This window comes from Mus pahari, chromosome 3, assembly GCF_900095145.1.
Source record: "Mus pahari chromosome 3, PAHARI_EIJ_v1.1, whole genome shotgun sequence".
In the NCBI taxonomy this organism is placed as follows: Eukaryota; Metazoa; Chordata; class Mammalia; order Rodentia; family Muridae; genus Mus; species Mus pahari.
The window spans coordinates 79742121-79751680 of NC_034592.1; positions in this window are offsets into that span (position 1 = coordinate 79742121).

A 9560-nucleotide genomic window follows, 5' to 3' on the forward strand; every position below is an offset into this window, starting at 1 on the left:
GAGTCTAGGATGACCAGATAGAGTGGTCTTGTCTGTCACTGGAGTCTAGGATGACAAGGCAGCGCAGAGATCAGATTTGGCCTCCAGTGCATGAGGTTTTGTTCGGAGGACAGGTGCTTTCTTGGAGGTAGTGACTTTATCAGTTTTCTGAATAAGACTTCACATCACCTCTGCATCACTGCCCCACACCCTGCCAACAGGGATTTTGGCCCTGCTGGAGTCCCAGCTGTGAATCTGTTCCAGGAAACACAAAATTAACTTTATAGCCAGAAAGTACCAGACCTGTGGTGCAATGCAGCTTCTATCTACTTTGGGTGTTTAACATCCTTAGAACCAGAACTGCTAATTTTGTTCCATTTGGGAAGCTGTGTCTTACATCGCTATCGTCTTAATGAGCCCATTTACCCAAGCTTTTAATGGTGTGTCTTACATCCTTCTGTTAGTGGGCAAGGGGCTAGTGTGACACACTGTGGGTAGTGGGTTAGGGCTTTAGGTGGTGATGATGCAGCCTTGGATGCTGTCCAGGGGCTCCAGTCCATCCATCAAATTCCTGTCACTGGAAAAGAAAGGAGACAAAGTGCTTTAGTGTGTTTAGAAAGCTTAATATGTGTGCTCTGAGAAAGACTGTGTTCAAATTCTTGGTCTAGTATGGCTGCTCTTCCCCTCCCTCTCAGTTTCATAATCAGCAAAACTAAAACAATCATAAGGTTATTATGAGGATCAGATGACTAAAGGCATTACTAACTTACGACAGGGCTACATAGTAAGGAAAGGTATAGTGATATTTTCAATAGCATTAATATTTCTTATTAGCATTCACATTAGTGTTATTCAGCAATGATTCCAGCACCTGTTACATTGCTGTCCTTTCCCCTCAAGATTTTGGTTACAGCATGCTCAGACAGGCACACATTTTACCAAGGTTCATTTGAAGGCAGCTAATGTTCAGTACACATAAGAAAATCATTGTTTACCTTGTAAGACTGGGCACAACTCTCTAAAGACAACATGTAGGATTGTGAGTTACCTAGAGAGAAATATATGAAACAGCCTCTTCTCATGCTCCTATAGCCTCTAAATGTGGAATATACTCACTACTTCTCCAAGAGAATTTACAGTAGCCTCCATTGCCTTCAAGATGTCTAGAGTATGTATTTGTTCACTGTACAGGATAACCATGGAGTACTTAAAGCAACCATCTTTATAAAGAGAAATGTATTTATCTTATAGTAAGTGAGGCAGAAGGATAAGACACCTACATCAGTATAAGGACATATGTACAATGATCAAAGGACCTTCCATTAGGTCCTGCCTTTTAAAAGTCCATATTATCTTCTAGTATTGCTGCTCTGGGATCAAGTCTCTAATAATAGTAGGGCTCAAGGGATACCCAAGCCATAGGAATGTTTCCCAGAAGGGAAATCTAATGAGGAACTGAACTCCATATTCCTATTAGTCAAAGTTTTGAAGTCACTAAAGTACTTACTGGGGGCCCAGAACTCTGATAAGAAATAGTGTTAGCAGTTTTAATCCTGCCAATAATGTAATGAAAATGGTAGTGTTGTCAGCAGCAATGCTGTGAGTCAAATGTCTTTGCCAAGGTCATCTGATGATTGACAGTTCATCCAGATACTAAGCCAGATTCTCAGCCTCCAGGCCTTTGTTCTTAAGTAAACTGCCTTCTTGGCAGACAAGCTCATTTCTTCTCTGTCCTCAGTTAATTTCTCGACTGAAAGAAGCATGGAGTTTAGCTTGGTGTCATCTCTTGTCAAATAAAGACATTTCCTAGTGTCCATATGGCTAAGTCCTGGTTAGTGGGATGGTATAGATGCGGCATATACAAATTCTCAAATATATTCTTAAAGGGAAGGGTATGAGTGTCCTTCCTTTTAACTCTTTTTGTAGGAAGGATGTCATCATGGTGTCATCATAGACCAATCAAGATAACTTAGGGAATGTTAAGGAAAACCACAGAAGTTTGTAATGACAGATGCTGTGGACTGTGTGTGCACATGTAGATTATTATGAGAGAAGAGAGGAGCAAACTTTAATACCAAATTTTGGAACTCAACAACAATCTGACACATGCTAAGGTGGAAAGATAAGTTACACTGTTCCTTGACTTAGATCCAGGATTGTACGGATGGAGAAAGAGAACTGAACAGTGGCACACAGCTGTTGGTCTCTGACTGTGCATGTGATGTGGCCATCTGCTTCCTGCCTCTGACACCTCCACTTCTCCATCATAATAGACTGTGCACCTTTGAACTTTGAGCTAAAACAAACCCTTTCTCTTCTAGGTTGCCTCTATCAAGAGATTTTACCATAGCACCAAGAAAAGAAGCCAAGAGAGAGATTCCTAGCTAGAAAGTCTGGTAAAATATTAAATATGGTCTAATTTACTTAAAAAATTTATTTAGTACTCAGAAAATTCAAAATACACACATAAAAAAATCTAGCAAGGAAAAAAAGAAGTCTCCACAAAAGGGATAAATTAGGAGAGTCTTATGTAGAATTTACAAGGTGATAAATACTTATTAGAAAAATATATCTTGGGCAGATGTACCCTTAAAGTAATTGAACCAAAATCCTTGAAAAAATTCATTGGTGCTCCTATGTGGAAATGACAGCTGAAAGATGACACAGAAGGTAGGGTTGCTAATGACTCATATACAAATGAGTTGCATTCTTAAACACTTACAGGCCATTTGTTGTCAATATCGGGATGACTTCTGATAAACCATTGGACAATATAGAATAAAGCAGTGAAGCCTAGTGGAGCTTTGTCCATGTGGCTGAGACTGGCACAGTGGTTTTTGAAATGCTCCTGTAACATCAGGCAATCTAGGCCAATGTCTTAGGAGAATCAAGTCAAGTCAACAGTTGCTCTCTTTTGCTTCTCCATCTCTCAGATTTGTGCTCACATTTCTTTTACCCAGGCTGACACTTTGTTCGTCATTATAATATTTTTAAAAATCTCACAAAACCTAAACAAAGGACAACAACAAATTATAAGGTAAAAAACGGAACGTCGGGGACCACCTTTTACTCTTTGACCCTCATTTTTTTCATTGTACGCTGGTGATTATTTCTCCAAATTATTATTATTTTTATTTCATGAGCAGTAAGTGAGGCTGTGAACACCAACTGCCCAGCACAGTGCCTGGCAAAGAAGACAGGAAATCTAAGTTCCCTTTCAGCTTCTAGTCGCTAAATTGACTCTGAAATCATCAGCATAATGATTTTTTTCTTGGGTCATTTAGTCCACTTGCAAAAGCTGTGGCAGTTCCTCCAAGCCTCCTTACACAGTGGGAAAAGCACCCTATAATATAATTTGATTCTTTATTCTCAGCTACTCATCTTTGGAAAGTTGAGGACAATGCTGTATGTTTTTTTGTTGTTGTTGTAGTTGTTGAAAACTTCCTATAAACAGAAATATGGTTTACCACTGGTAAGAGTGGAAGGCTCAGCCACTCCCAGATTATGTTTGGCCCAGGTATTGATTCTTTCCTAATGGCTCTGGAAGCCAAAGCTGTTTATCTATTTTCCATTGAGACCAAAAGCTCTTCTGCTTCAGGGGTGACCATAGCTCCATTAGATTAAAACTTCAGACTTTAAAATAGGAATCCTGAGATCACAAGGCCACGGAGTGTCAGGACCCTGACTCTCAGTTTTTGCTTTCAGTATCCAACCTTGACCTTTATATTCACTGCTCCTCACTTACCAAACACCAGCTCACTGGTCAGCTCAGCCATACTTCAAATTGCAGTGTAAACAATGCTTCAGTGACCCCCCCCCCCAAGCCTTTAAGATGGATCATTCATCAGCGTGCAGTGGCTCTCTGCCATGGTGGTCTTACCATGGGTTACATGTGACTAAGATCAGGGGATGCCCTCTCCCCAGGATGATTAATCTTCTTTCAGCTCCAGGAAATTAGCATATGTATCTTATTGGGCCACTGGGTTGCAATGGCTATTAAGTTATAAAATAAGTAAATTATTATTGCAGGTCTGCAGCAGATCATTCTGAGGCCCTTGATGTTTTTAGGAAGGGGACTTAAGTCATCAGGGAAGTTTGACCTTCAGTTTCAATTGGAGAAATAGTTATTTTTTTTTAATTTTTGAAAATGAAAATAGCCTTATGTTTCTTTCTGATCACAAAGCTAATAAAAGTGCATGTTTAAATGTCAAAGAAGGCAGAAAATCATAAAGGAGAAAGGCAGCAGTAATTAAATCCCAATACCCAGAGACAATCACTGGTAATGTTTTGCTGTGTGTGAGTCAGACTTCCCCTTCTGCTCATTTGTACAAATGGAACTATTTTATAAAATTATTCGATAATTACAGAGTATACAATTTATTACCATAAGTATGGATTTATATCATCAGTGAACTAGAAACTAACTGCAAGATCAAATTAGAGAATCTACAGAAGTAAGGATAGAGGGTGGTAAACTCCAGGAAACAACAAAGCAGCGGAAGCTCTGGGGGCACAGAGGCCATCCCAAGGGTTAGTGTAGGAGGTGGCTGTCTGTGGCTATGGGCTCAGGGAAGGCTGGAGCTAGAGGAAATCTTTATGGACTCAGCTTACTTCCTCAGTGTTATCCAGGCCTGGTTCTGAGCTGACCTGTAAGCCTGGTTCTGAGCTGACCTGTAAGCGAAGGTGCCATGTTGATGCCATGAAAATAGGCATGGGATAACACATGCTGGGTGTTTGGTCATTCATTCTTCCCAACACCCTCCACAGAACCTGGGAAACTATTAGTCTGCAGAAATGGTTGCAAACACCAACTGGCTCTGTTGGTATTTTCTGCTCTGTGGACTCTTCGTTTACCTTTTCCTTAATCCCTGCATGTTGTGACAATGAATAACTTGGTTGTTGATACTTTTCTCAGTTCACAGGATCAGAATAACTGGCTAGACCTCTAGGGAAGCACAAGCTCACAGGCCAAGGTAAGTGTACATTAGGGAATGCAATACCCTCAAAAGGGACCTGTTACAAAGATGCTTCACGTTCCTCATCTGAAGCAGGAGTGAGAGAACATACGAAAGAGAATGAAGTAGGATCTTAGCACATGGAACCATATGAAAGTATCAAACTGGAAAAAATGGTATGACTGAAAAGGGGAAGCTACAACTGCCCTTAAAACAAAAAACAAAACAAAACAAAACAAAACAAAACAAAACACCAGAAAATGACCGTATATGCCTATAATTCAAAGAGCTTAAGGAATGAGCAGGCAGGAATTGCAGGGGAAATTGAATAATGATTTTGCTTTACATTTTTTACATATATTATATTTTTAACTATAGATGACTTTCCCCCTATAATTTCTGTTTATGTTTTGGTTAACTTCTCAGTGAATAGGAAATACACATCACAAATGTTATTGATTTATTCCATCTAGGACAGTCAATATTTATTTGATGAGTGACAATCACAGCAAGAGCTGGGGAAGATGTAACGAAAAGAAACCATTGCTTTTACCATCAAGGGAAATAATTGAGTGATAGAGTAAGGTCCACACACAAATGTGCCATGGTGATGTTATAGTCAAGGCTACTGGCAAGGTTAGGATTCAAGCCCCATCTATTTTAGCCATTACACACTGTTCTTTCCCAGTTGTAAAATGTGTGTGTGCATGTACAGCAGGAAAGATGCACACATTTGTGCATTTCCAGGATTATGTAACCCAGAAGGAAAAGCTGAAGCAAGTTTATTGCTTATCTTACTAAAGGGCAACTCTCCACGAAGACTCATTAAGTCTCTCAAAGTTATGGGCACCCACAAACAAAGCTACTCCTTTGCAGGAATTTTAATTCCTGGGACAGATTGAATGCTCTAAGTGCCAATATACAGTAAAAGTAATTTGAGTCCAAAGTCATATGCAACTTAGCTCCAAAATCATATAAAGACAGAGTCATCACAACAATTTTTATAGACCAATGATGGCTGGTCTTTTTATTCTTGATAATTCACTTCTGCTTGAAGATGATGGCTTTTTATCTTGAGCTTAGGGAAAACTGGAAATTACCGATCCCTTCTGCTTTCTTTCCAGTACATTTATATTTACATTTTCCTCCTTTAATAGTATTGCTGAACCTGTTCTTCAAACTCTCCTAGATATCCAAGAATATCTGACACATAATTTTTTATCAGTTGTAAATTAAGTTTACTTAACATGTAGCATTATATTAGGTACACATTTCATAACATACTTTTATAAGTCCAAGTCTTCTATGCATACTTTGGTTGGAGTTGTCTTTTCCCATTTACTTCCTCTGTGATTATCTTCTCTCTCTGTCTTTCAGGTGTCTGTTCAGATGCTACCCCCAACACTGTTCTGAGACTTAGTGCTCATTCATTCACTTTGTGGTCCTTACATGTAACCCACTTATGGACTTTCCAGCTCTATTCCAGGTGCTGTTAACTGCTCTTAAAGAGGCAATGCTAGACCAGAGCAGAGCAGTGCCACTAGCTAGGTTCTGAGTATTCAACATGTGAGATTGTGGGGGACATTTCCTATAACCTATAACACATGACACCACAGGGACACAAAAGCTCATGGACAGCTCATATTGAGAAATGAATTTAGTCCATCCCTAAGAGTCCTCAAACTGCTAATATTCAACATTCATTTTTTTTCTGAGAGAATTTAATTCTAGGCCCAAAGTCTCCTTTGAAACTCCAGGCAAACTTTTCACTATGGGCTTTGCTAAAAAAAAAATCATTATGCCCTTCCAAGACACAATGACACAGAATAAATATCAATATTGTAAAGTGGAGAAATGGGAGAACAAAAAGGGTAGGACCAAGGAAAGATTGAATTATAGTAAGGCAAATAAGTCCCCGCTTAGCCTCTGGGACATATAATGGCCTGGTGTGATTGCTAGTATGGCTGGCTGCTTAATTCTTTACCCATGCCATTTACAGCAGCCAATATAAAAGAAACGGCTCTTACCTTAATGATAGCTTATTCTGGGGCCAAGCGTGAGGTGGGAGATACAGATTTCAGTAACCTCAAATCCCATGGTCCAATGTGGTATACTTTCATAATGATTTATGTAGTAAGAGAATAAAGAAAAACACAAAAGTGAAGTGTTTCCAAATACACTGGTGTGTACATTAGATAGATGGTTAAAGTGAAGGAAAATCTGCTGTAGGTTTCAGATGCTACCTGGTGTTATCTTTAGTTTGGGGCTGGTGGAAACCAAAGGTCTGCTCATATACACCAAATGATTTACCTAATGGTAGGTCACAGGTGTTCAGTTACTTACTGGAGTAGGCAATGAACTTGGAGGACATATTCCAAGAGAATTTGAAATTTGTCTCTGGATCTGTAATGTTCCAATCTCTATAACCACCCTTAGTCACATTATGTACTGAATCATGGTGTACTTTACATGGTCCCATAACTTCTCCCTGGGGCTGGATCTTCTCAATGCCTTTGGCTCTCCCTGGAAGGATGTTTCATGCTCCTGGTATCTCCAGTGTCCTAGGGTTTCTACTCTAGCTTAGACTTCACTTTCACATAGTCCCTCTGAGAGGCTGCCTAAAGGAGCTCTGAGCCTGTCACTCATTGCCTGACCTCCCTGGTCTTTTGAAATCAGAAAGAAGTTTTCATGATCTCTCAACTCATATATTCTACATAGCTGGTAGGCCTGCAACACATGAATAATGGTGAGGTCTGTTAACAACTTGGGCAGGAGCTGAGCCTCCAAGCAACTCTCCTGTGTCAGCTGCCCAGGCACTGAATTGCAGGGAGAGCCTTTCTTGCCTTCTCTACTAAATAGATTTCATTATGAAAAATTTCAAACATCTTTATTCCCCATAGAGAGGTATTACAATGAATTCATGTGTATTACTTTTACCCATGTGACCGTCCTTATGTTATCTGTGTTCTTAGGTAAAGATGTGCATTCTGTTGACAGAGTTCATCTCAATGTATTTTGAAACTCTATTATCCTCTTGGTGATCTGGATAAAAGTATTTTCTGTTGTTCTGTAGTGACATCTAGTTTCATATGTCTGGTTTATTTTACGTCTGCACTTGAAACATAAATGAAATAAAAATTTACTCACTGAGCTTAATTAGAAGAGGTTGAAATCTAATTTAATAGAAATTAATCAGCCATTTAAAGACAATTTAGTTTTGTTGTTTTTAAAGATGTATAATAACTTAAATTAAACTAGCTATTGGAAAGCCAACATTTTGGGGATCTGTTTTTTTTTAACTATAGAGATATTTAGGAGGTTGTCTTAACCAGCTATAAGTATATGGTTGTAAAAAGCATGCTGTTCTTAACTGGGTTTTACTTTGCTTTACAATTTACATTGTGACTAAATTAAGTCACCTCAAGTTGTCAGAAGAACTAGTTGAATATAGTTTGAGAGGAAGCTGCCTTTTCTTTTCCCAACACCTACAAACATTTTGTCAACTATATAACAATTGTATGTGTTAGTTCTCAACATTATCTCATCAAAATTTTACTGTAGTCTTTATTATCTTGAGTTTTCAATGAGACAAATCAAACTCATAGAGGTTAACTAATTTGACCCAGCTTAGGGTAGGAATAGGTAAGAACAGACAAAACTAGAATTTGTACCAATTTTTGTTAGCATCAAAAATCATGGTTTCCCTTGCCTTGTTCAACCTAATAATAGAGGAAGCCTCATGGTGGCTGGCTATGACCAGGTGCAATGAGAACTCAGAGTTTCAGGACAAAGTGCTATGGTATCACAGAGGAAGTCAGAGTAAGGTCCCATTAAAGGCAGGGAGTGGTGCACGGAGTCCCTGGTGCCTCATTTTCTAGCTCTGGATTTACTCCCCAGTCTGGAGGAAACCTGAAGGACCCCAAAACCATCCTGTCCCCCAACCCATGGAGACCTTTGGCGACCCTAAAACTAACTAGCTTGGAACCTTGCCTAACCATCCATCCTAGTTGGATCTATCTGCTACCCCAGCTGGTCTGCCTGGGACAGCAAGCAGAGTGTCTGGCCCATGGCTCAAACCACCTTCCAGAGAACTCCTGCTGCCATCAGGATTATCCAGCCAACACTAGGGAAAACCATACAGGTTTTGTATAAACACAATCAACTAGAGCCTGTACAGTATGGTACCACCAGAGCACAGTTATCCTGCTACAACTAACCCTAGATATTCTAATAAAACTGAAACACAAGAAGATCTTAAATATAATTTTATGAAGATGATAGAGGCTTTTAAAGAGGACACAAATCCCTTGAGGAAATATAGGAAGCTTTTGCTCTTGCCTTTTTGCTCCTGCTCTGTCCCCTCAACCCTTCCCCCATCTCTCCCCATTCCCCCCACCCCCATGTGCTCATGGCCGGCCTCTACTCCTCTACTTCTGTACTCTTTCTCTCTGTATGCCTTTCTCTGCCTCAACTACCCTTTTGACTTCCCTCCCCATGCCCTGAATAAACTGTATTCTATAATAAAAAAAGTACAGGAAAATACATTCAAACAGAGACATTAAAAGAAGAAGCAAGCCAGGTAGTGTGGCACATGCCTTTAATCCCAGTACTTGGGAGGCAGAGGCA